The 26,487-nt window shown below is 44.4% G+C and overlaps 1 protein-coding gene across 5 annotated transcripts in view; it reads right to left on the bottom strand.

Moving 5' to 3' along the window:
* SYN3 (synapsin III) overlaps positions 1-19,687 on the bottom strand; it is a 453,379-nt gene extending 433,692 nt beyond the window's left edge. For 3 of the 5 annotated variants that reach the window (XM_082740547.1, XM_082740551.1, XM_082740550.1), the window contains exon 1: positions 19,547-19,687. The gene's annotated coding sequence lies outside the window, so the exon portion shown is untranslated. Of the gene's footprint in view, positions 1-11,669; positions 11,709-13,962; positions 14,308-19,546 lie in introns of those variants that run through there. The other 2 variants (XM_082740548.1, XM_082740549.1) reach the window with 2 other exon arrangements.
* Between the last annotated feature and the right edge of the window lie 6,800 nt (positions 19,688-26,487).

Genomic DNA, 26,487 nt, shown 5'->3' with positions numbered 1-26,487 from the left:
ACACCAGCTTTACCTGGAACATCTGAATGATGTTATTGATAGGTGAGAGAGAAAGAGACAGAGAGAGACACAGAGAAACATAAACACACACAGACACATACAGAGACAGATACAGAGATACACATACAGGGAAACAGAGACACAAAGTGAGGCAGGGAGAGATAGACAAAGAAGCACACAGGGAGAGACGGGGGACAGAGAAAGAAATAGAAAGAGACATACAGAGGGAGAAATAGAGAGACCCAGAGACAGGGAGAGATAGAGACAGAAAAAGAGAGACAGGAAACACTGAGACAGAAGAGAACATAGAGAGGGGCAGAGAGAGATAGAGACAGAGAAAGTGAGAGAAAGACAGAAGCAGAGAAAGAGAGAGAGAGAGATGGGGAGAGAACACACCCCTGCAGAGACCAGGCTGAGTGCTGCACATCCAATCCTATCACCTTCAGGTGTCCGCAGCCTCCTGCCCAAGCTTGGGAGGGCAGATGGCCAGCCTGGCGGTGCTTCTGGCAGGCAGGTGCTGCCCTAATGAGTAATTTAGGAAGTTTACTCTGGAGAAAAGCAAAAGCACACTAATAGGCATCTTAAATTTATCACGTCCCAAACAGAACTCTGTTTCCTGCCATCTCCCCCACTCCAAACTGTACTCTTTTCATCTTCCCATCTCAGTAAAACTACACTTGGTTGTTTAAGATAGAAATGTGGGGAGATCCCATGATTCTTCCCTCTCCAGCCATCCCCCACACATCATAATCAACCCTCCTCCTTAACACAGCCTCTGGGTGCATCTACTTTGTCCAACTCCACAGCCACCACCCAGGTCCAAGCCACTATCATCTTCACCTGGACCAGCGAGGAAGCTCCCATCTGCCGTCCCTGTTCCCTGCACCTGCTCCCCCGCCATGATTCTCACCCTTCAGAGGATGGCACTCAAGCTTCTTTCACAGCCTACAGGGCAGCGTGGGGAGGGGCACATACATCATCTGGATTCCCTTCCCTTCATTCATTTTCTACACCCAAACTAAACTAGCCCTTCTATTTCTCAAACAAGCTGACCTCACTCTCCAACGTCCCTGCCCCACTGCCTTCAGGCCTTAGCACTTGCTCTTCCCTCTGCCCAGAATGTTCTTTTCTCGGTCTTCCTCTTGCTGCCTCCTTGTCATTCAGGTCCTACCTCTAATGTCATTCCTCAGCATCCATTCCTGACCACTCCATTTAAATGTTGACCCTAGTGTACTTCAGCAACTATAGTAGGCTCCCCTTATACATGGTTGGGACGGGTATGTTCCCAGATACCCCACGGATGCCTGAAACTGTGGATGGTACCAAACCCTCTCTGTGCTGTTGTCTTCCTATGAGAAAGCTTAATTTCTATTTTGGGCACTGTAAGAGATTAGCAGCAATAGCTCATAATAAAATAGAACAATTTATTGCCACATACTGTAATGACAATTATATTAATGTGATCTCTCCCTCAGAATATCTCGTTGTGCTGTACTCACCCTTCTTGTAATGATGTGAGATAGTAAAATGCCTACGTGATGACATGAAGTGAGGTGGAAGACATGGGGATGGGGATGGGGATGCAGTGTATAGGCTACTGTGACCTTCTGACGCTACCTCAGGAGACCATCTGCTTCAAGATGGAGGTGGACCACTGGTAGCTGAATCTACAGGAAGTGAAACCATGGATAAGGGAGCCCACTGTGCATCTTCTTCTATTATCCTGCAGCATTTTCCTTATATTAAGAATGGGTTCACTTCCTGCCAGATTCCCCCATGACCCTGCTTTCTCCATCCTCATCCAGGCACCAAGCACAGCACTTGGACATCGGACTGGCACAATGGGCCCTTGGGAAGCATCTGGTGAAGAACTCTGGGATTCGGGGTGGGTGGGCACAGGCTGAGCCCTGACAGAGACAGTTACCTGGTGGGGCTGGACTGGGAGGGGGCCCCTGTGGAACACACAGAACTGCAGGGTGACAGTCCTGCTCCCACGACTTTGTTGCCTGATAGAGAGACAATGCACACAAGGAAGTACCTTGTCCAGGGTCACTCAGCGAAATAGAGGCCAGGCCAGGCCCAGAACAGAACCAGAACTAGCTGAGTTTTCAGCTAGTGTTTTTTTCTGACTACAAAATTACCACAATTAAAATATAAGATTCTCTGGATGTCAATGCACAGTTGCTAGTCATTTGCTTCACTCTCCCCAGACATGGAGCACTTTTCTCTTCAAGAGCAGAAAGTAGTAGCCACCATGTGGCCCACTGCTTACTAGCACTGAACTCAAGACAACTGTCATCTCATTAATCCTCACAGAACCCTGTGAAGCAAATGCTACCATTAACTCTACTTCACAGGTGAGAAACTGAGGCTGAAGAGGGTAAAGCGACCTGCAGAGCATCATGTACCAGGTATGAGGCAAAATTCAATCTTGCCTCTACATCAGTCTAGTCCATCTCCAGAGGCAGACCTTCAACCACTGTGCCACCGTGGCTTGCTGGCCCACCCTTCCCCTAACTCTCCTGGTTTTAAACATCAGTGGGGTACTCCCTGTAACCTGACACCTATTGGGCAGCCTGTGACAGGCTGCAGTGCCCTTCACCTCAGAGCGCCTAAATCCAGGCACTGGTTCAGAAGGCTCAGGGAACAGCTTAAATACGCAGGCTCTGCTGCAATTACGGGGACACAGCTCCCTCTCGTAGGCTAGGAAAGCTGGCAGCCTCACCACTTGTGCAAAGGGGCAGGTGTGGGCAAGGCTAGCATACATATTTCCAATAAAGGAAGGGGGTGGCAATCACCACCGCTGGCCCACTGTGTGGCCCGAACAATAGTGATGATGATGATGACAGTAATGCTAATATCAGTAATAATAGCACCTGATATTTATACACTGCTTTCTATGTGCTAGGTAGTGTTTTAAGCCCTGTTCCTATATTAAACCAATTAGTCCCAACCGTAATCCCTTGTTATTATCCACTTACATACAGAGGAAACGAAGGCCCAGAAAGCTAGAGTAACTTGCACAGTTGTCACCACGATTCTATGCGGGATAAGGATTCAACTCAGGTGGTTTGGACTCCATTCTATCCCTAGGCATCCCCAAGGCAAGTCACCCCTCTACCCATGGACTTCTTTGCTTATCTATAAAATGAGGGGTTCAGCCCTGAGGAACTCAGTGGCATATCTTTGATTCTTACTTTCGGGACAAGAACCAGACATAGAAAAGTGATTTCCTCTCTCTCACTTCCTTTATCCTGATGCCTAATAATATTTGTCAGACTATATTAATAAAAACATCGCCTGCATTCTTGCTATATGCCAGGCACTCCGTTAAGCATGTAACCTGCACTCCTTCCTGTACTCCTAGCAATCCTAGGAAGAAGGTTCTAGTACTCTGAGAGCTGAAGGTTCAGTAACTTGCCCAAGGTAACACATGGAGGACGTGGCGAACTCTAACCAGTGTTGTCTGACTGGAGTCTAGGCCACTGACTGCAGGCTTTGCCTGTTTATTTCCACTCCTCCCTCTTCCTGCAGCAGCTGAGCTCCTGAGTACAGGGAAGGTGTTATCAGTGCCCTGGGCTAGCACTGCACAGAGAACAGGCTTGATGGATTGATGATGAATTAACAGAGTGAGTAGATGAAAAGAAGGAAAGAAAGGGGAAGAAAAAGAATGATCTAAGAAGAAAATGAAAATGGAAGGAAGAAGAAGAAAAAGAATGGGGGTGGTGGTGAATGAATAAAATAATGAAACAAAGAAAAACATGTAAGAAAACGAAGACTCAGACAATGAAAAAAGGAAAAAGGAACAGATTAGAGGAATCCCAACCAATGCTGTGCCCTCACTCACTGCCCTGCTCAGCAGTGGCTTACTGTCCCCCAAAAGCAGCCTTGGGAAGTGGCTAGCCTAGCCAAGCAGCAGTAATGCCCCCTCAGGCAGGAACCATGATACCAATGGTTGATGACATGAGAGAGGCAGAAGGAAGCGCCCACGGGAAGCAGAGCTTTCATATCCTAGATTTCCACCCAAAGATCCCCAGCAGCTGCTGCTGACTCCTTCCGGAGAGCAGCCCTCTCCTCTGTCACTCGCAGGCAAGGAAGGGCTTTTTCACAGCCGGATGGGAATGGCGGCTTTGGCAGCTGCCTCCTCTAGCCCACGCAGAAAACATCCATTTCTGTTGTACTCACCGGTAAAACTGCTAAAGAAAAGCCAGACTTGCCTTCACACCCACCAATTTTCACCTCCATTATTTCTTTAAAGCATGAAAAGCTTCTCTCACATCCTTTCCCAGGGGGTTGGGACTTGCCTAGGGACAGAATCCTCCCCAAGATGCAGAATATGGCATGACACTGGGTCTCATGGCTCTCCTGTCTTTTTTACTGAAGAAGCTGTTCTGGGACTTTTGCCTCTCTGCCCCCAAGGGCCCATGACTCAGTTTTGCAGAGCCTGCAACAGCAGAGCAGAGAGCCCTAGTCAGGAAATCCTGTTTCAAAACCCCCTGGTGCTCCTGCCAGGGCTCTTTTCCTTGGTGATGCCCCACCAGAATCACCCCCAACATTATGAATATGTACCAGATAATGAGCATTTTCAATATGCCAGGCTCAGCATCAAGCAAGAAGTATCACTTTCCATCCTCACAGCCATCCTGGGAGATGAATGTCACCAATTCCATTCTAGGGTTAAGAAAGTCCATGTTCAAGGAGGTGAAATAATATGTCTAAGGTCACCCAGTCAGTATTCAAATTTAAGTCTGTCTTTCCTCAAAGGTCATGTTCAAAGTTGCTATACCATGATGTCTCCAGATAGGTATTTTAGTTTCTTTTTTTTTTTTTTTAAAGATTTTATTTATTTATTTGACAGACAGAGATCACAAGTAGGCAGAGAGGCAGACAGAGAGAGAGAGAAGGAAGCAGGCTTCCCGCTGAGCAGAGAGCCCGATGCGGGACTCGATCCCAGGACCATGAGATCATGACCTGAGCCGAAGGCAGCGGCTTAACCCACTGAGCCACCCAGGCGCCCCGGTATTTTAGTTTCTACATTTATGGATATTATTCCCTTTCCCCCTTTAGATCTTTATTCAAATGTTACCTTTTAAAAAATTGTAGCCCCTCCTCTAACACCAATTCCCCTTCTTTTATCTGTAATATCCGCTACCATGTAACATATTATATATATTAACCTTTGTAGTGTCTGCTTTCTGTGCTCTCTCCAACTTGAACGTGACCCCCATGAAGACAGGAATTTTGTTGGGTTTTTTTTTCACTGTCACATCATAACCCCCAGAAAGGGTTGGCACATAGGAGGCATTCAAAAGATATTTGTGAATCGAAGAAACTTGGTAAATCCATCTCTTGCATTGCCAATGGTTTCTTAGATATCTCTATATTATAAACTTTTTGAGAACAGGGATCATATCAAATTCACCTTCAGACAGCCCCATAACAGAGAAAAGGGGGTTATTTTGGGTATGGGGTTCAATAAAAGGGAAGCTTTGATACTGTCTTCATCTCTCAACTTCTAGCTCATACATGCATAATCTCTTGTGTGGACCACCGCAGAATCATCCTTCCTGGTCTCCCTGCGTAGAATTAGGTCTCTTTCAAATGCATTTCCATAGCACAAACTTTGGAGACATTTTTTAAAAATAAAAATCTGACCACATCACTTAAATATGGCAGCTGCTCCTTGATGTCAGTCCAAGCCCTTCCATGCAGCACTGAGACCTAATCTATGCCAGTTTTATTTCCAGCTTCATCTGGCAACATAGTATTCACTAACACTTACCTGCTTACCTGCCATGTGGTCTTGTGCCTTTGCAAATGCTGTTCCTGCCTCTTGGAATGGCATCCGATTTTACTCTTCTTTATGCTCCTCCTCACCCCACTGGATTAGTGAACTCCATTCATCTTTCAATACTCAGCTCTAGGCTCAGGAAGCCTTCCTAAAACTCCTGCTCTCTCTCTGGCAAGGAAACTTCAAAATTCTCTCAGATCACACTGTACTCCTTCTGCACTGTCAGGACATCTCTTGCATAGCAAATTCAACCACCCAACTGCTATGGACTGTTTGTGTCACCCGCAAATTCCTATGTTAAACCCCTAATCCTCAGCATGATGGTGTTTGGAGATGAGGCTTTTGGGAGATAATCAGGTCATGAAGAGACACACAGAGAGCTTATGCCCTCTTTCCCTGCTCTCCACAATGTTAGTAAAACGATGGCCATCTGTGAACCAGGAAGAAGGCCCTCACCAGAACCCCTGATTATGAACTTTGCAGCCTCTGGAACATGAGAAATAAATGTCTATTGTTTAACCACCCAGTCTACAGAAATTTGTTACAGCAGCACAGTTGAGAACCTTAAAATAAGGCAGGAAAGGCCTCTAGATCCATGAGTCTACAACACCTCTCTCCGAACGTAACAAAAAAAGGAAAAGTCCCGTTAGTCAGAGCCTATTGATTCTTCCTTAGAAAACAATGCACGTATATTTGGTCATTTGCCTTCCCTGACTTCATCTAAACAGACATGGTAAATTAGAAAGAATTCTACTGGAGGAAAATATACCAGCTACTTGAAAACAATTTTAGAAGAACTCTAAAACATAATAACCTAGGGCCATTTAGTATACAGGCAAACAGTTCCACATATAACAACTTTTAGGAGCATCATGATACTACAACACCTTATGTTGCTATTTTGAACCTCACAATTGATTTAGCATATTGTTACTAACTAGACAAAATTTAAAAAGAATAAAAATAGTAATGTTTAACCCAAAAGCTAAAATCAAAAAAAGAAAAATCTTTTAACATTAAAGTGTATTACTGAGATAGTCCCTACAGGGAATAATAACCCTGTGAATGCCGCACAACAGGGCCTGGGCTGCAGTAACTACAGTGCCAGTGTTACTGCAGCCACTCTGGCTTCTTGATCCCTCTCATCCTCTACAGATGCCCCTAGAGGGCATATGTGGCATAACAGTTAAAAGCATGGGCTCCAAAGTCAAAATTCCCTGGCTTAATATGCCAGCTCTTCTACTTTGTAGCACTGTGCCCTTGAGCCAGTCATTCATCTTTCAGGGCCTTGGTTGCTCATCATAAAACAGAAATAACTGTTCCATCTCATCCATAGGCTTGTTGGGAGAATTTGATGGTTTAATCCATATAAAGTGCTTTGAACTATGCTTGGCATATAGTGATTAGTAGTTGTGCCACAGGAAGCTATGGCTCAGCATCCTTGGGAAGTAGGCAAGTTCATGTGTGAAAAGAAGATGCAGAGTCTGTAAGCTTCAAGAAAGGCCCAAAGTGGTCCTGGGGACAGGGCATCCTTCTGCAAACCCCCTGCCGGCTCATTCTCTCCTCAAAGATACTTGGTCACATGAGACTTTGAAAGCACAACAGCCACCCTGAACAACCAGCATTGGACTGTCTGGTACATTTCACCACGTGGGCCCCTTGTTAGTACCTGGGGAGCCTCTGGGTGGTGGCAACCACTTTAGACTCATTGAACACAGGAAGTCCCATGACCCATCACTAACTCCCAGACAGGTGCTCTCTGGTCAACAGTCATCATCATCACCCCACCTACACTGTTCTAGGATCCAGCCAGTCTCTATAGTTCTTCCAAGTTTTCCTTTTGCTCTTCCCTCACAAAAGCTATGCCATGCCTGGCTGCCCTTTCCACAGGTTTTTTCAAGTCACAATTTCCACCAAACACTCAAAGTTGACATCACCTCTTCTCTGAAGTGCCCACAGTTCTCCCAAGAGTTTCTCGTAATAGTCAGTCAATCACCTGCACAGAATGATTTGTGGAGTTGATAACCATAGGTCTCTTACTTTTGGGGCAGGAGCCTAGCCAGCTGCATTTTTAATAACCTTTTCCCCTGATTCTTACAGACATTGAAGTTTGAGAGTGGCGGTCCAGAAAGCTGGCCTCACAGATCTTTTCCATCATCTGTGCTCCCCTAGTTCATTTCACATAACCTCTGTGAGCACAGAGGTTGTATGTATTCCAGGTGAACTATTTATAATACGTACCTGAATTATATTTAAATTCTCAGTCCCTCCAGCACTATAGTCATCCTTGATGTCTCTTTTCTCTCACATTCCACATTCTACCCATTGTCAAGTTCAGATGGCTCTACTTTCAAAAGATTCCTTGATTTTGACCACTTTTCACCTCTTCCACCCAAATGACTTTAGTCCAAACTGCCATCATCTCTCACCATGAATTACTGCAATGGTCTTCTGCTGATTCTTCTGCTTCCACCCCTCCCCCACTACAGAATTCAGATTCCTTAAAAACAAGTTAAATATTTATAGATCACATATTTAAGAAAACACTGATATCTAGAAGATATAAAGAGTACTCAAAACTTAGCAGTAAGAAACACAAAAGCAATTTAAAAAGTGGGGAAGAGATTTGAACAGACACCTCACTAAAGAGAATATAAGGATGGCAAATAAGCAGGTGAAAAGATATTCAATCACTGGCTACTAGGTAAATGTAAATTAAAACCATGGAAAGATATAATTAAACTATTAGAATGGCTAAAATAAAAAAATACTGACAATGACAAGTACTGGCAAGAATGCATAGTAAGTAGAATTTTTACATATCGGTGATAGGAATGCAAAATGGTAAAACCAGGCTGGAAATTGTTTGGCAGTTTCTTATAAAGTTAAGTGTAAATTTATTGTTATATCCCAGCAATCCAACAGTTGGGTATTTACCCTAGAGACCCAAAATGTGTGTTCATAAAAAAAATCTGAGCACAAATGTTTATAGCAGCTCTATATGTAACTGCCAAAACCTAAAACAACCCAATTGTCCTTCAAGGGTAAATGAATGGACAAACTGTGGTACATCCACACAATGGAATTCTAGCCAGCAATAAAAATGAACAAACTATTGACATCTGCAATAACACGGATGAATCTCAAAGGCATTGTGCTCAGGGAAAGAAGCCAGCCTCAGAAGGTTACATACTGTATGATTCCACTGATGTCACCTCAGAAAGACAAAATGGCCATGATGGAAAGTAGAGTTCTTGTGCCAAATGTTAGAGATGAGGAGTTTGTGACTACAAAGGGACATTAGGAGGAAGCTTTCTGGGTGATGAAACTGTCCTCATTGTGATGTTGGTACTTCCATGAATCTACACATGTGGCTACACATGTGGTAAAAGTCATAGAACTAAACACCAAAACAATATCAAATTTACCATATGGCAATTTAAAAAACAAAACCAATTAAAAGAATAAGTCAAACCATGTAACATCCTTACTTGAAACCACTAACTAAGAAATGAGTCCAAATCTCTCTCTATAGCCCATGAGTCCCCATCAGACCTGGTTCTGGGTACTCCTCTAGTTATACCTTCTCAAACTCTCCCCCTGCTGAAATAGCAACTCCTCAAAGACCTTTAATGGACTTTTCTATAAGGCCTCTTCCTATGCCCTTACACTGTTTTATTTTTTCCTCAAGGGCCTTGTCACTGACTGACATACCATAATGTAACTATTTTGTGGTTATTTTCCATTCCTCATCAGAATATAAGATCTACAAAGGTAGCGATCTTGTCTGCATTGTTCATTGATCTATTCCCAGCACCTAGGATGCTGCCTATCACAGTATAAGAACTTGATAAATATTTGTTAAATGGATGAATACATAAGCCCAAGGAATGAAAATTCAGTGAAGAAATCCACAATGCTTTGAATCTGGAACCATACTTTGGCTTCTGTAGCACCCCTCAAATTACATGCCCACTTGGCCCCTGAGTAAGTATCCCAGCTCAGAATATTTAAATCAGCCCCTGGGGTTTTAAAAATGTAGGGGCACCTGGGTGGCTCAGTGGTTTAAAGCCTCTGCCTTTGGCTCAGGTCATGATCCCAGGGTCTTGGGATCTAGCCCTGCATTGGGCTCTCTGCTCAGCAGGGAGCCTGCTTCTTCCTCTCTATGCCTGCTTCTCTGCCTGCTTGTTACCTCCATCTGTCAAATAAATAAATAAAATCTTTAAATAAAATAAAATAAAGTAAAAATGTATTAGGCGCAACATATCCTTTCTGAGTGCAGCTTTCTGATGCTTGGTTAGGTGACTGCCATGAAGATGAGCTAGGAGGGGACAAGGCTGCAAGCAAATGCATTCTTAGAATAATGTCACATAGGGTTTCCTGAAAGTTTGTACAAAGTTATATAGAAATGCTACTCATGTGGGCAAAGAAGTTTGAGATGAGAGTGAAGGGGGAAAAAAAACCCAACATCTTTCTGTAACATCTTTGGTGGAGAATAAATAAAGCAGCCATTTATAGAACACCTACTCTATATATGTTCAGATACTCTCTAAAGGTTCTCATTTAAGTTCCCATCCACTCTTCAAGGTGGGGTTGACTGATCACATTTTCACAAGTGAAAAAACAAACACGGATTGGTTAAGTAACATGGGCAATGACACATGATGATAGGTAATGGCTAGTGTTTTGAATTTAGGTCTGTGAAGCTTCCAAACTCATTCTTTTTCCACTTTGGATTTTAGAAACAGTATTCAAAGGCAAGAGGGTGAACACTGTGGAGAGAAGCCAAACAAGACTGGCTTCAGATAGGAAATGGCAGCCTGGACACAGGTGGCCAGGTTCTTCTCTAAAACTTTTCAGAGACCTGCATAGACAAGTATGCTAAACCAAGATGCTTATTTCCCTTCAGTAAAATTATACTGAGCATCCATTCTGTAACAGTTCCTGGGTTTGAGGTTTCCATTACATTATCTCATTTAATTTTCACTATCATTAAAAACAAACTGTTAAACACATTTAATGGTATTAAAGACTGGTTAACCACAGAGAACAGCATTATACTTATAAGCCAGCAGGACAGTTGAGAATTCTCCACCCCCTACCCCATGGAGGTGAGAAATTTAGAGTTACTTTAAACACAGAACAGTAGGAAGACCCAAACAACTACAGATAGGCTTTATGTTGCTACTTCTCTTAGTCTAAATCAGTGTTTTACACACTAGTTAGCATATTAATTACCATTTAGGGTTGCATACATAAAACTACATTAATGCAATTTTTTGGCAATTAAAATACTGTCAACAGTTATTTTGGCTATGAATGATTTCCACCCCATACTCTATGGCTTTGGACCCTAAAGACTAAGATGCAGCTCTGTTCTAGTCTAGGCCTCTTTTCATTTACTCCTGCTTACAAATAATCAAGAAATCTTAAGTCTACAAGGGGCATTAAAAGCTACCAAGTGCTACTCTTAGCTGGGGGCAGTAATCCCTAAGGGTCCACCCTCTTCTGATGACAAGGGTGTGGAAGATAGGACAGACCCATTGAATAGCTCCTACCATCAGTACACTTTTCTTCTCTAAGTCCTTCCTATCTACTTCCCTTCAACTTTCTCCCATTGCTGCTAGTTTTGCTCTTCAGCCCAGCAGAATAATTATAACCCCTCTTTCCTATGATAATCATTAGGATGTTTGAAGCCTGTGTTAAGAGGATTCTTTCTTAACGTTACAGTGATGAAGGAAGGAGCCAAGTATCTGCATATACTGTAATAACAATAACAATAATAATAATAACTGTAATAATTATAATTTTTAATAAAAAATTGGATGGTTTTTATTTCTGGGTGTACATCTCAGCAGTCCAAGATACTGACACCTACCTCTCCATTAGGCAGCTCCATTGATTAATTAAATTCCACATTTTGGGAAACAAGCAGCTTAGTTGGAAAGACAAAGAAGAGAGACCACATATCATACAGCAAGTATTCTTATAATGGTATAAATTAGGTGCCAGCCACACACACAGTAATAGGGGCAGGGTCCCACCCACTCTTGCTCATCCTGCAAGAGAGATCACTGACCTGTGAGTCAGACTCTCATGAAATACAGTTTGCATCATGAGGCTCCTGAAAGAAACTGACCAGGTCTCATACTTAGCTTGTTTACCACCCTCCTTTCATGGTTCAGGCACCTGCCACAATGCCAAGTGCAGGTTAAGTGTTCAGTGATTCTTACTTCAACCCATTGGCACTTCAAATAGGACTGGCAAGAATAGACAAAGTTAAGAATAGCTAAATTCAAATGATCCCAAATTTCTCAGATGAAGGTATTTTTTTTAAACTTATTAATAACAATATACCTTCAAACACCTAAGTCAAGGAGTCTTGGTCTCCATCCCGGCTATCTACCAACTCACTGAGTAACAGGGAACAATTTCTAATTTCTAACAATTTCCTAATTTCTCTGGACCTCCATTTTCTCAGCTATAAATCGAGGAACCTGGTCCAAAAGATTGTAAGGTCCTTTTCAGACCCAGGGTCCCCTAATTTTCTGCTGTCCCAGATATTAAACTGGATAGTCCACATTCAGCCATTAATCTGGCTGAAATAGTCCATCTTAAAATCAGTTCTTGATCTGAAGTAGAAAGAAGAACATGCATGGAAGCAAAGGAGGGTAAGGATTCCAGCTCCAGCCCTTCCATTACCCTGACATGCACCACCGTCCCAGTATGGTCACAGGCACAAATACCAGTCTCAGCATTTACTGTATGATGATCTTGGGTAATTTCATATCTGTAGAGTGGGGTTAATTCCATGTACTCTAGGGCTACTGAGGGAGTTAAATGAGTTAAAACATAGATACAGCCCCACACTTAGAGGACTCATGCTGCATATTCCTTTATTCAAAGATTCTTTACCTATCCAACCCATTTAATCAATAGCCTCAGATTACAAAGGCTTTTTGCAATCCAAAGCACAAACAGCCAGAGCTATGAGGGCTCTAAAAGTCAGCTAGTTCAACTCTCTCCAGCCCCTGTGATTGACAAATGCAGAACACAAGGCTCAGAGGGACACAGTGACTTGTCCAAGGGCTCTTTTTTTCCTCAGCAGCAAAGTCTAACCCAGAACACAGGGCGGCAGAGGCCAACGGTCATATAAGGACAGAGAGAACACTCTGCAGGCTCTACTTTCCCTAAAGAAATTGGAAACTCCCCACACATAATTAAATTCTGAAAAATAAAAATAATAGAACTTTTTACTTATGTATTTTTTGGAGAGGAAGTAAACAGAGAAGTAGCATCATAGCTTGTCTGTAAAATGCAAACTTTGTTGAATTACCTATGAAATGAAGGCCAGAGTTTCTTATCATCAGCCTTTTCCAGTTACTCTGCTCCCCTCTCCCCACCCCACCCTATTTCTACTTTTTTCAATTTATACCATGAGGCTGCATGCTTACATTAAGACCTCTTTGGGCAAGGTGAGAAGTTTCAGGCTGGGGCAATAATGCATGGCCCACTAAAAACACAGAAGAAAACTGTCACAGCTAAGCTATCCAATAATGCAAAAATAGTTTTTCTCCCACCTTAGGAGCTCCAGCATGGGACAACTAGGAAAGCCAAATTCATTAAGGCACACTGATAACTCAAGTGTCAGGACCCAAAGGTCCCCTCAAAGGACATGATTAAACCCTGAGACCATTCAGGTGTTTCTGGAGAAACCTCAGCCTAGAGTCTACCGAGGGCTACTCAGCCAAGTGGGAGCACTGAAGACAGAGTCCAGACAATATGAGGAAGAGCCTGGATTTTAGCTGGCTCCTAGGAGACAGCCCTCGCTTGAAACTCCCCTGCTGCCCAAGGTTCCTAGAGCAAAGCATTTATCTGCAGAGATCATTTGACAGAAAGCTATACCAAGAGTATGCTTATCGCTCTGGTCGGCACAATCCCTGGCCGGTGTCTCCCAGAATTCAGAGGGCGCTAATCCAAGCCACACACTGTGAACTTGAGTATACAGACCCAAAGCGGGAAACCATCCTGCCCAAGCCTACACCGCATGCCAGGGCTATGGGATGGACCTATGCTTGACCTTCAGTCTAGAGCTGTTTCCTTTCTCTAGACCTCCAGTATAAAGCTCCTTTCTGCTAGGCCCACTCCCTCTTCCAAAACCCTGGGCTCACCTCCCGGTTCTGAGGATCCCGCCAGGTTGAACAATGCTCAGTAGCAGGTGACAGTTTAGCAATTCATCCAGTGGGACATTTGTAGGCCAGAGCAGCAGGGGCTGTGCCTGTCCCCAGTGGCAAGGAGAGACTGCCGCGTGGAACTTTGAAAGGGTTCTCTCTTCCCTAAAGGATCCTGATCCTCCTCCTCCTCCTCCTCCTCCCCTTCTCCCTCCTCCTCCTCCTCCTCTGTAGTACTACGGAGACATGTGCTCTGCTTGGGAAGAGGTAAGGAGGAAGATGCTGCTGTTTATTGGAAGGAGAAGGGCAACAATCTGCTGAGCTGGGCTTTATACTCACACCTAACAGAAGAGGAATGGAAAAAAAAAATAGCTCTATCTGCTGCCACAGAATTATTAACCCTTGGGCTCCAGCTTAGCTCCTCACACAGCTGAAGCAGCGAGAGAAACAATACACTTAACCAATGGAGTGCCAGCCAAAGACATTACATCATCGGTCAGCACTGTCATTGGCTAATAATTCCTAGAAGGCAAAATTCTGCTTTTAGGTGCTTAACCCTTTCATGTTCATCATAGCAATGACTCAAGTATTTGGTCAAGCCAAGGTTCCTGGACTTGCTTTTACCAGGATCATGTGAGCTATTTCTAAATATACAGAACACTGTGCTCCATCCTGAACCATCAGAGCCTTCAGAGGAAAGATGGATATCTGTATTTCAAATAGTGCAGAGTGCGAGGACTTAACTAACTAGTCTTTTCAGAAACTCTTCCTCTCCAAAAGATAAAAGAGATAATGTTTTTATGAGCATTTATTATGTACTTAATGCTTCACAGTGTCATTTCATTTATTTCTTACATTAAGCAATGCACACTACTGGCTCCATTTCGTAGGTATAAAAAGTAAGGCTCAGAGAGAAAAAGTCACTTGCTCAAGAGATGAAGCCTGGCTTTGAAAACCAGGCTGTTTGCACTCTACCTGGCTACCCCTCTGAAGCTTGAAATCAAACTAGGCCAGTTGTCTGCTTACTACTTCCAGAGTTATAGAAAATATAGGAAACCCTCTCAATAAGTTGGAAAATGCCAGTAACCTATGAAGAACTGGGGAATGAAAAGAATGGTGAATTCCCACAGCAGGTGTTCAGATATCATGAACCCTCCAGAGAATCATCTCTTTCTGCTTCTGCTGCAAATATTAGCTTGCGGTCATTTTCTCTAGGAAGCCTCCTGCTACTCCCAAACTGGGGCAAATGCTTCTGCTCCAGGTTCCTAAAGTGCCCTGTATCAGTGGACTGCAGTTGCTTGTTTACTGGGTAAACTCCACAAAATTAGAGCCATTTCTACTTTCTCCACCAACATATGCCCAGCACAGTGCCTGCCACATGTGAGTATTCAGTCAGGGTGGGGAAAGGAGGAGGGGAGGGAAGGCCCTTGCTAAAGTTCTAAATGGCATCATGCTGAGATGGGAATGGCAAAGCATTGGAAGCCAGGAGATGCTCAAGAACAAAGTGTCTGGCCTTGGGCAAGTTCATGTGGGGGCCAGGGGAGAAGGGTTAGTTTTCTCATCTGAAAATGAAGACAACAGCACCTCCTTCATTGGTAGGTATGAAGATCAAATTAAAGAATGATCCAGGCTGTGATGTGCTCCTTTACACTGTCTCTCCCTAGATTTCATCCATTTTTGTTGGCTGACATCTAAGTGCTGACAACTCCCATATTTATATCTCCAGCCCAGACCTCCCCCTAGGCTCCATGTGGATGTCTCACGGGTATCTCTAAGACAGCACGTGAATTCTACAACCTGCTCCCCTCCCAGTCTCCTCCACTCTGTTATTGGTTCTCCCATCCACCCAATTTTTCCTTTTTTCTTTTTTTTGGGGGGAAATTGAGATGAAATTCACATAACACAAAATTAACCATCTTAAAGTGTACAATTCAGTGACATTTAGTACATTCATAATGTTGTGCAACCACCATCTCTTTCTAGTTCCAAAACATTTTCAACAACCCCAAAGGAAACTGTTTACCCTTTAAGCAATTATGCCTCATTTACCCTTTTCCCCCAAGTCTCTGACAAACAGCAATCTGCTTTCTGTCTCTACAGATTTGTCTACTCTAGACATTTTATATAAATGAAATCATACAACATGTGACCTTTTTTGTCTTTCTTTCACTTAGCATCTTTTTTGAGGTTCATTCACATTATAGCATATAGGAGCACTTCATTCCTTTTTATGGCTGAGTAATATTCTACTGTCAGTATATACTACATTTTATTTATCCATTCACCTGTTGATGGGCATCTGGCATCTACCCAATCTTAAACCATAAACCCACAGGTCACCCTTGGTTCTTCCTTTTCCTCTATTCCCAACATCTAATGTGTTAACAAGTCCTTGTCCACTTTACAACCAAATATAACTCTATTCTTTCTACCTTTCTCCAACACCTCTGCTGTTCCGTACCTAAGACACTAACATCTCTCACCTAACTCTGAGTCTGTGACAAAATCCTATTGCTCTCCCTCCTCCATTTTTCACTTGGTAGCTACATAAACCAGATCATCCATTAACTCTAGCAATATTTACTGAACACTTTTCTTCATGGGGCTTGCCTCCTAGAGGCATGACAGGCAACAAACAAATAAATGTTACAACCTTAAGTCATCATCAGGCTTAAAATCCCTCAGTGACCTTTACTGCATTTTGAATAAAATCCAAGCTCAGCATGGCATTTCAAGGATGTGTCTACTTCTCCAAATTCATCTCAGGCTGTTCCCCAGTCACACTGGGCTCCTTTCCTCCACCTCATAATCCTTGAACAAGCTGCTCTCTCTGACTCTTGATCTTGGCATTGCTTGGTACTGCTGGGTCCTTCTCATCCCTCAGATCTCAATATAAATATCACTCCTCAATATGACCTTCCCTAACCATTCTGTTAAGCAAATCTACCCCTTATTCATTTCACTCATTCAAGAAATCTGTATTAATCACTGTGCTGGGATCTTGGGATAAAGCAACAGGCGACCTCCTGAAGCTTCAGTCTAATGAGGAGGACCACCAACAAAGAAATTAATAAAATGAATGATCAAGTTCTATGACAGGAGAGTAAAAGGGAGGAGACCTGCCTTACACAGAAAGGTCCAAGAAACCTTTCCGAGGAGGTTATACTAAAACTGAAGAATGAGAAAGTAAATTGGGAAAAGGGACTATTTTTTATGTAACAGGATGTTCTATCCTTCAACATTTGCTCCTGAAAAAATCAAAGCATTTAATGTCTGTCTCTCCCCTGATAGACTCCACTGCATTCCCAGCACCTAGGACAGCACCCTGCCATTTAGGAAGCACTCGCTGCACATTGTTGGAATTAATAACTGATAAATAAATTAATTAATTAACCACCAGTGAAATCACTTCATAGCATGTAACAAATCACACTGTTTTGATTTCTGCTGTTGTTATTGCTATTATTTTATGGCAAAGGATGCATACTCTTGTGTTTTGGAAAAGACCAGGTTGACTATAAAACAAAAGTACCCGACTCCAAATATTACTAGACAACTAGGAGAGAACGCATATAGGTAATAGGCACTCAGTAATGGGAAGTGGTAGTCACTGTGGCTATTATAATTAAAAGTCCTTTCTTCTAAAAATCCTATTTACCCAATTCTAACTTCCCAATTCACTTTCAGACACAGTCAAGAAGTTTAAAGGCAAGAGAAATGAACTCTTTTTAAATGACTGTTCTGCAGTGGATGCAGTGCCAGCCAGTTTCTGTCAAGTTACTACATTTACTTCCCAAGGCCATCCTGTAGAGGTGCCTGCTGTGGCACAGCTCTCAATCCCCCCAATTCCCCGGCCTCTGTTGACACCCTGAAGTATGAGAGCCAAGCCTTTGAAGCCCCATGTTGACCATAACCAAAGTTATGACCCCCCTGCATCTACTGGCTGGTCAACATGGGGCTTCAAAGGCTTGGCCCCCGTACTTCAGGGGATTAACTGAGGCTTCTTTTGCACTGCATCACAGGTCCACTTCTCCCTCTGCCCAATCTTGTTTTCCTTACCCCTCACCCCCTTGGACAGTGAGACCACTCCCCCAAAGTCCCACAAACCTCTGAATCTCTGAGTCTTTCTCGAGGGAACCTGACCTAATAAAGGTAGTTATGATATTTCCTTTTGAGACACAAAACTGAAACACAGAAAGGTTGATTACACCCTCCAGGCACACAGCTAAATGACCTTCTGATCTGACTCCCCAGTGACACCTTGCTTTTAACTACAGCCTCTAACAGTTGAGACACTGCCTCTGTAAGACAGAAAGAGAAGGGGAGAGGTACCCTTCCATTCTCCAGAGTCCATCCCTGATGACAAGGTTGAGCTCAAAGCCTCCAGAAACAATATAAAAATGGCCCGCAAGTTGTAGAATCAAATGTAATGTGGGCTACATCTCCTGGCCCCAGTCCGTGCCTGGAGGCCAGGGAGCAAGGCTCCTGGGCAGCTGGGGCTCCCTTCTGGAACCAGAGTATTCACAGCCAAGTCGGAACAGCAACTACAACTTAACCAGCTCTCTCTGCTGCTCTGGTCTCCATCCATTTTCCACAGAGCTGCCAGAGTGACCTGGTCACAGGTCAGAATTCCTCCACTGCTCTCCATCCCAGGACAAAATTCAGATAGTCTAAGGCTGCATTTTTAAGGCCGGAGCGTGTTTTAGCCTCTTGCCATGCCCCTCTTTTCCTACCCACAGTAAGCCTTAGTCCGATGTGATTATCTGATGGAATACTGGACTTTTTCAGCTTCCTTAGCCTCGCACAAGAAAATCTATCTGGAATTCCCGCTGTCCCACCAGCCCTCCCCCTGCATCCCCTCCCCGCAGCTGTCAGCGGGGCTAACCCTCCATCCAAGTCCTCACTCAGTGGTCACCTCCGCCCCGAAGCCCTCCAGGCTCCTCACTCCTGCTCTCCACCTCAAGTCCCCCGTACTGCAGTGTTCGGTAACTGTTCCTCCTACCGTCCTTCTTGGCCCCAAGAGGCCCTCCAAAGCCCGTCTTCGTACACCAAGGCTCAGTATAGTGCCTGGCACACAGCAGGGAGAGCCGGGTAAAGGCTGAATAAATACACGGGGCGCGGCAACCAGGACCAGTCTTCGCTCCGAGCTCGGCCGAGAGGCCGATCGGAGATCTCCTCCTGCGCCTCAGGACGGGTGGAAATGGGAAATAGGGTGATACATCTGACCCCCAGTCCCCGGCCAACAGGTCCTGAGGGGTCTGAAGACCTGGGCCGGGCGGAGGTCCGGCCGGGGGCCACCGTCCCGCGCCCCGGGCATTTCCCGCGCGCCGACCCGTCCGTCGCAGGGTCGGGCCCGGGCCGGGCTGCGGCAGCCTGTGGAGGCAGCGTGGCGCGGCGGCTCGTCGCCTCCCTCCCGGGCCCTCCGCGCGCCCGCATCCCGCGGGCACAGGGCCGGCGCGCCGGGGACGCGGCCGGGCGCGAGGACGCCACCGGCAGCCCCTTTCTGAGGGGCCGAGGGCGGGAGGGTTAGCTCTCAGTTTCCGAAAACCCCACAAAGTCCACTTCGCGGCGGCGCTCCGCTTACCGTGCGAGCTGCCAGGAAACCAGCGCCCGGGGCGTAGCGGGGCGGTTGCCTCCAACGCGCCGCCCGCCTGAGGAAGCGCTCAGGGTCCGCGAGCTCAGCCTCCGCACCGACCGCGCTGGAGCGTCTCTCCTCAGCCGCCTGGCCTCCCCGCCGCGCCGAGACGCCCCATTGGCTGGGGCAGCGAGGCCCCGCCCCATGAGACTCCGCCCCCTCCGCCTCTCCCCTCCCCTCCCCCCTGCTCGCGCTTCACCTCTCTACGCGGGAAAGTTGCTCCCAGCCTCTGATCCCTCCCCAGGCTCAGGCAGCAGAGTGCGGTGATTAAGCTCAATCCCAGGAGCGTCTCGACGCCCCTTGGGGAGTGCGAAGAGGGCAGCGTCCTTGGAAGCCAGCTTTGAAAAGGGTACCTGACTTCTCAGGACCTCAGGGGGCGCCTCAGAGAGACCCCGCCGCACCGTCCGCGCGTGTCTCAGGTAGTGTGATGGGCACTCAGGGCCGGGGAACAAGACGAAGTCTGTCGCCCTCCTGTAGTTTGCATGGGGCCGGGGGGGGGGGTGGGGGGCAGATTAAATGCAGAGAAACAGACAAAGAAGATAATGTAAGATTGTTATGAAAGGAAAAGGTGATTTAAAATAAGGAACGGGGTCAGGGATGCTCTGAATCGGGTGGTTTCCTGTGGCCACTTGGGGAGGTGATAATTGATGTGAGAGTTGAAAGCGAAAAGGGATTCCACGGCTGGAGGAAGAGCGTGGCCGGCAGGGGGCACCAGATGCACCTTGGTTCTGAGGACAGAACCGGAGACTAGGCTGGCCCAGAGCGCTGAGCAAGGGCAGGGGGGCGCTAGGTTGGAAAGGTAGCGGGGGCGGATTTTCCCAGAACCCGGTGGGCCACCCTGAAGGCCTTCCTTTTATTATAAGGACAAAAATAAGCCACTGAAGAATTGGAGGGAGGGGGTGCCTACGACGTGTTTAAAACAGCTTGCTGGTGTGTGGGGAACAGATTTTGGAAGAGAAAGAATGACAAATCAGGGAGATCATTTAGGAGGTGTCTTAGTCTGCTCACTCTCTACCGTAGACTGGTTGGCTTAAACAACAGAAATTTATTTCCTTATAGTTGTAGAGGTAAAGATCAAGGTGCGGGTGGGGTCTGTTTCTAATGAGAGCTCTCTTCCTGGCTTGTGAATGAATGGCTGCCTTCTCCCTGTATCCTTGCATGGCAGGGAGAAAGCAAGCAAGTTCTCTCATGTCTCTTATAAGGACACTAACCCCGTGATGAGCTCCCACCCTCATGACGTCATCCAAATCTAGTTACCCTCCAAAGGCCAAATCTAGTTACATCTCCAAATACCATCCCATTGTGAATTACAGCTTCAACATATGATGGGGGGGGGGGGGATCATAGTTCAGTGTATAACAGGAGGATACTGTAGAAGCTCAGGCAAGAGATGATGGTGACTTAGACCAAGGTGGGGACAGCAGAGATGGGAGGGTAGACCAATTGAAATACATTTATAGAGTATTATGGAAAAGCTTGATGATGAATTGGATTTAAGGAATGAGGAAAACATATGAACAAACAGTGACTCTCAGGTGTTCAGCTTGAGCCATTCATGGGATAATGGTGCTATTACCAACATGAGGAAGCCTGGGAAGGAACAGATTGGAGGCAGAAGGAAATAAAAGCTCCATCATGAACATTCTAGAGACCCATAAGGCAACTTACAAAAACCGTAGTGCCAGATTCTCTTCAAATTGTTTTGCATATATTAACCAATTGTATATATAATTCTCATAACTGTATGGTGGAAAAGTAATCTCATCATCACCATATCACAGATGAGAAAATGAAGGCACCGAAAGGTTTAATCAACTTGTTCAAAGAGACGGCTGGATACCCAAGCGTAGAGCAAGATGTGAGTCTGGGGCTGGAAATGTGCCTGGGGGAGTCTTCTGACCTGGAGCAGTATGAGACCTCCTAGTGTGAGACCAGAGGAGAGCCAAGGACTGAGCCCTTGGAAGTTTGTCTTCCATCATCTGTGCTTACTGAATGACCCTTAGTAAGTGACCTTAATCAATAGGAGGGAGTGACGCAACTTCAGTATCTAAGGGAGTAAGACTAGCTTAGGAATCACAAATTTTGGAGACAGGCAGTAATGTAGCAAGTGAAGTTGGCAGGATGTGATAGAACAGGGAGGGGTGGAGACTGTGGCATATTGGGGTGTGCACAGCTGCCTAAGGGGGCAGCTTGTTACTCGGCAACAACTCATTTTTGCCATATAGCAGTAGGGACCTTGAGTTGCCCGATGATCTGACTTTTACTAAAGAGTCAGAAATTCAGATTATGTTAAATCTCCAGGTTTTTACATGTTGGCAATTAATTTAAAATAATTTTAAAGAACTCTGTGAGCCAAGAATGTTGAGCAAAATCAAACCCGTGTACAGGCAGGATTTGCCCCTTTGACTACTACTTTCTACTTCTGGATTAAGCAATACCTCAGATCCTTTCTGAGTTTCTGTTCAGAAGCAAATAATGGCAGTAGTGGACATAAGAGGATCAAGGAAATCTCAATTCAGAAATCCAGCATAGTTTTTGATGGCATTTGGCCCGTCTCTGCCTCTACCTACCAGGCACATTCTTTCTAAGCTTCCGTTTCCTTACCTGTGAAATGAGGTCAGAGCAGAGCTCCCCTAAGATGCCTCCCAACTCTAAGATTTGGACTTTTATGTAGTTTTCAAAAAAAAACTATTGGCTTTCAAATATACACAGGAGAGTTGCTTGGAGAAAAATGGAAAGGGTGTTCTTGTTTGGGTTTATAAATTCAAAAAGCTCCACTAGTATCAGTTTTGTTTTTATTTTTTTTTAAAGATTTTATTTATTTATTTGACAGACAGAGATCACAAATAGGCAGAGAGACAGGCAGAGAGAGAGGAGGACGCAGGCTCCCCACTGAGCAGAGAGCCCGATGCGGGGCTCGATCCCAGGACTCTGGGATTACAACCTGAGCTGAAGGCAGAGGCTTTAACCCACTGAGCCACCCAGGTGCCCCAGTTTTGTTTTTATTTTTGTTTTTGTTTTGTTTAAGAGGAAACTGAGTGGGATAGAAGTGTAGATCAAAAACCAGGCAAATTATGGCATGGAAAATTATTTTTTTATTGCACCATGAATAAGAAAAAAAAAGGCAGTTAGATGCAGAAGTGCTTAATGGTTACAGCTGAAAATTCAATGTATCATAGCCAGTTCTCTATATTTATCACCAAGGATTTTGCAGTAATGAGATTCTCCCATCATGTATTAGAGGTCAGCTGCATTCCAGCATTATTTATTCTTATGTGCTGAGCTTATGTAATAAAAAGGGTCTGAAAACAGATAATGACTCTCCGTAGTAAGTCCCTTTATCCCCACCTGATATATTGTTTAAAGCTGGAGAAACAACTTATAACTTTATAAATTGCTAGGTTTTGTGTAAGAGAGTAAATATGGGGTTGGAAAACAGAAGACTTGACACACAGTCATTGAACAACCTCTTTGAACCTTCTTCATCAATGAAATGAGAGCTGGACCAAAGGTGGTTGCCTGGAAGATACTGGGGGAGTTTTTCATTGTGTGGGGACCTGGCAATTCCCAGGGCCAGACCCTTCCAAAATTTGCTTTCTCCTGGTCCCCAAAAATATTTGAGGTAGAGGTGTCACCTAAGTTGGGCCAAGTTGCTCACTCTTGGGACTTTGTCTTTCTGGAATGTGACAATCATGGGAAGAGATTGGCTGTGAGATTAACCAGACCGGATGATGGCAGCAGCATCTGCATCCTAAAGAGGCTGGACCATTGGTAGCTGCTTGGTCATGAATCTTGTTGGCCAACCTCGAGATTCCTTTAATTTCTGCCTGTTTCCCAAGCTTGATCCTTCATGCCATCCTGTCCCCCATCCAATTTTATCTTATGAATGTTCCATCTCTGCTAAATCCCCTCCTTGTGTTAACAGCCTACATTATTTCTCTCGCTTTTAACCAAGAATCCTGATGGGTCCAGGAAGGAGAGAAACATAATGCATCATAGGATTCTTTCTCTGGGGAACAATTCAGCTCAGGAATTTGCATACATATGGATGCACCCACAGTGACAGGTGTACACATTGTCTCACCCCTCAGTAAGAAATCCAACCCGCCAGGATGGTGGTGGTGGTGGTTTAAAAAGATATTTATATTTGATAAGAACCCAGATCTGCTATTCTTATCTGATCCAAAAAAAGCAAGCAAGTCCTATAATAACAAATCAACTGTAGAAATAAGCTCTCTTTTATGTAAATTTTCTAGCTTGCTAAGTCCCTTATTTCATATGCCCTCCTATGAGGTAGGCAGATTAGATAGTATTCATTAGAGTAATAATACTTTCATTTATTGAGCACAGTTTTGTGTTATCAGACACTGTGCTAAGTGCTTTATATATCCATGGGCCAACAACCCTCTTAAGGAGATATTATCTCCATTTCATAGGGGAAGAAACAGACTTGCACAAAGTCGCTTAGCACATAGTTGAGGTGAGAACTCAAAATGCTGTCTTAACAATGAAGGCTGTTGTGTGTGTGTGCCTTAACACACACAGCTTGGAATGATGTAACGCAGCTAGTGAGTGACAGAGCTGCAGCTGGAACCCAGGTCCCAAGCAAGGAAAGTTCTCCTCTATTCATCTATGGTTTGTTCATACTTGCCAACAAGGGCAGAGTTAATTTTGTTATCCATCCATGGAAAGATTTTTTTTTTTAAAGATTTTATTTATTTATTTGACAGAGATCACAAGTAGGCAGAGAGGCAGGCAGGGGGGTGGGGAGGAGGCTCCCTGCTGAGCAGAAAGCCTGATGCAGGGCTCTATCCCAGGACCCTGAGATCATGACCTGAGCTGAAGGCAGAGGCTTTAACCCACTGAGCTACCCAGGCACCCCCATGGAAGATTTTTATTTAAGATTTTATTTGTTTATGATAGAGAACATGTACCCAACGCACATGTACATGCCTGAGCAGGGTCAGGGGCAGAGGAGAAGCAGAGAGAGAATTCCAAGCCGACTCCAGCACTGAGTGGGAGCCCAAGGCAGGTTTGGATCTCATGACCTTGAGATCATGACCTGAACCAAAACCAAGAGCTGGACACTTAACCAACTGTGCCACCCAGGCGCCCCATGGAGAGATTTTTAAGATGACAACAATAATCTTTCAGTATTTCCTCCTCACTACCTATCATGGTGCCTAAAATCTGCAGAAAGATGAATTGCTATAATTAAAGATTGATTGGGGGTACAAAACACAAATAAGTCTGTGAGAGTTAAAACACATGCAGTAGTAAGAGGGCTCTGGAGTCTATCTAAAGAGGGTTGAGGTAGTAATTATTTCCCTATATATATATGCAAATAATCATGTTGTATGCCTTAAATAGATACAATTTTTATTTTAAAATAAATTAATTAAAAAGCATAAAAAATACATTTGACTTATAAAAATAAGAACAGTAAAAATGAGAGAACTTTTCAATTTCAGCTATTTTCTCTTTGGATTAAAAAATATCTTAGGAAGATGGGGAAATGAGGTATAGAATAAAAGAAAATCTGAAAATATTAATTTACTCCCTGACATGAGGCAATTCATCTTATCTCTGAGCCCTAGTAAAATGAGGGGAATGTTTAGAGGGTCCTGACATCTATAGTTCTTTTCTAGAATCCCTAGGTAATGGCTCAGAGGGGGCATGGCATGGTCTGGAGCTGAGATGAATTCTGAGCTAAAGATTTTGATGGTTTTATGGTTGCATGTTTGTAACACAGAGCATTTTTGCTGACATTGCAAAAGATTGTCATGGCAACCAGAAAAATAAGTTTCCATATCCTTGGAGTTACCCTTAAGGGGAGGCAGATGTCAGTGGGTGTTCCTTTGTAATTAAGGGTGCTTGAAGGTTTTAGCTGATCAGTCACTTTCAAAGGTAATGTTCTAATACATCTGCCTTCACAACTCACTGGCAAGCAGATGTATTGAGGCAGAAAAAAGACCAGCTCCAGTGGGATGGGCCATGAAAACACCTAGGCAGCAGTCCATACCACTGGTGTATATTTTCTCACCAGTAGGTCTGTATTTTGTCAGCACCCCAGGTGACATCATTGTATAGTCAAGGTTGAGCACGGCTGAGCTGATTTTGAGTCCCTGGCCCATAGCTTCCTGTCTGGCTGTGAAGTCCTGGACTGGCCTCTACACTTCTTCAAGCTTTGGGTGCTTCCGCTGTAGAATAAGGTAATATAACTAGCTTTGCAAGACTGTTGTGAAGTTTAACCACGAAAGTACCTGGCCATTACCATAACACCAATAGTAGTTGCATGTGACTTACTACCAGCATGGGGTTAGGAAACCCACTTTTGGGGGAGGATTAAAATCTCCTTGCTCTCCATTTCCACCACTTTGAGTGTCTGAAGTCTGTCCATACAGGCACAACAAAGAAGCTACCCCTTCTGTGTAATTTTCCTTCCTTCCTAAACCCCACATAATAATGACTCTGCCTAGATTGGCCTCTATATAGACCCCCATCATTTCAGCAAGTTCAATGGCCAGAGGAATAGCCAGGCAAGATGGAGAGTGGATTTTTTTCCCTCAACAACATGGAGAAGCAATAACTATATGTGTTGAGTACATGAAAGTTGGAACTCGACTGTATTTGAGTCTTTGCTCTGCTACTTCTTAGACTTTGACTCTAGGCAAACTGTTTGCCTAGACTCCTTATCTACATAAAGAGGGAGATAAATTTACCTTCAGGAGTTGCACGAGGGTAAAATCTATTAAAACATATAAACTTAGGGGAGTACCTGGTACATAATAAGTGCTTTTCAAGTGTTCCCCATTTTATTTGCATTGAAATTATCAAATCCAAGATTTCCCCAGAAAGAACCTCATAAATCTCATCATTTAGAGCTCAGG

The sequence above is a fragment of the Mustela nivalis genome (assembly GCF_964662115.1).
Source record: "Mustela nivalis genome assembly, chromosome: 7".
Lineage (NCBI taxonomy): Eukaryota > Metazoa > Chordata > Mammalia > Carnivora > Mustelidae > Mustela > Mustela nivalis.
The sequence above is the reverse complement of the archived record's forward strand: the minus strand, read 5'-3'. Positions and strand labels throughout refer to the sequence as shown.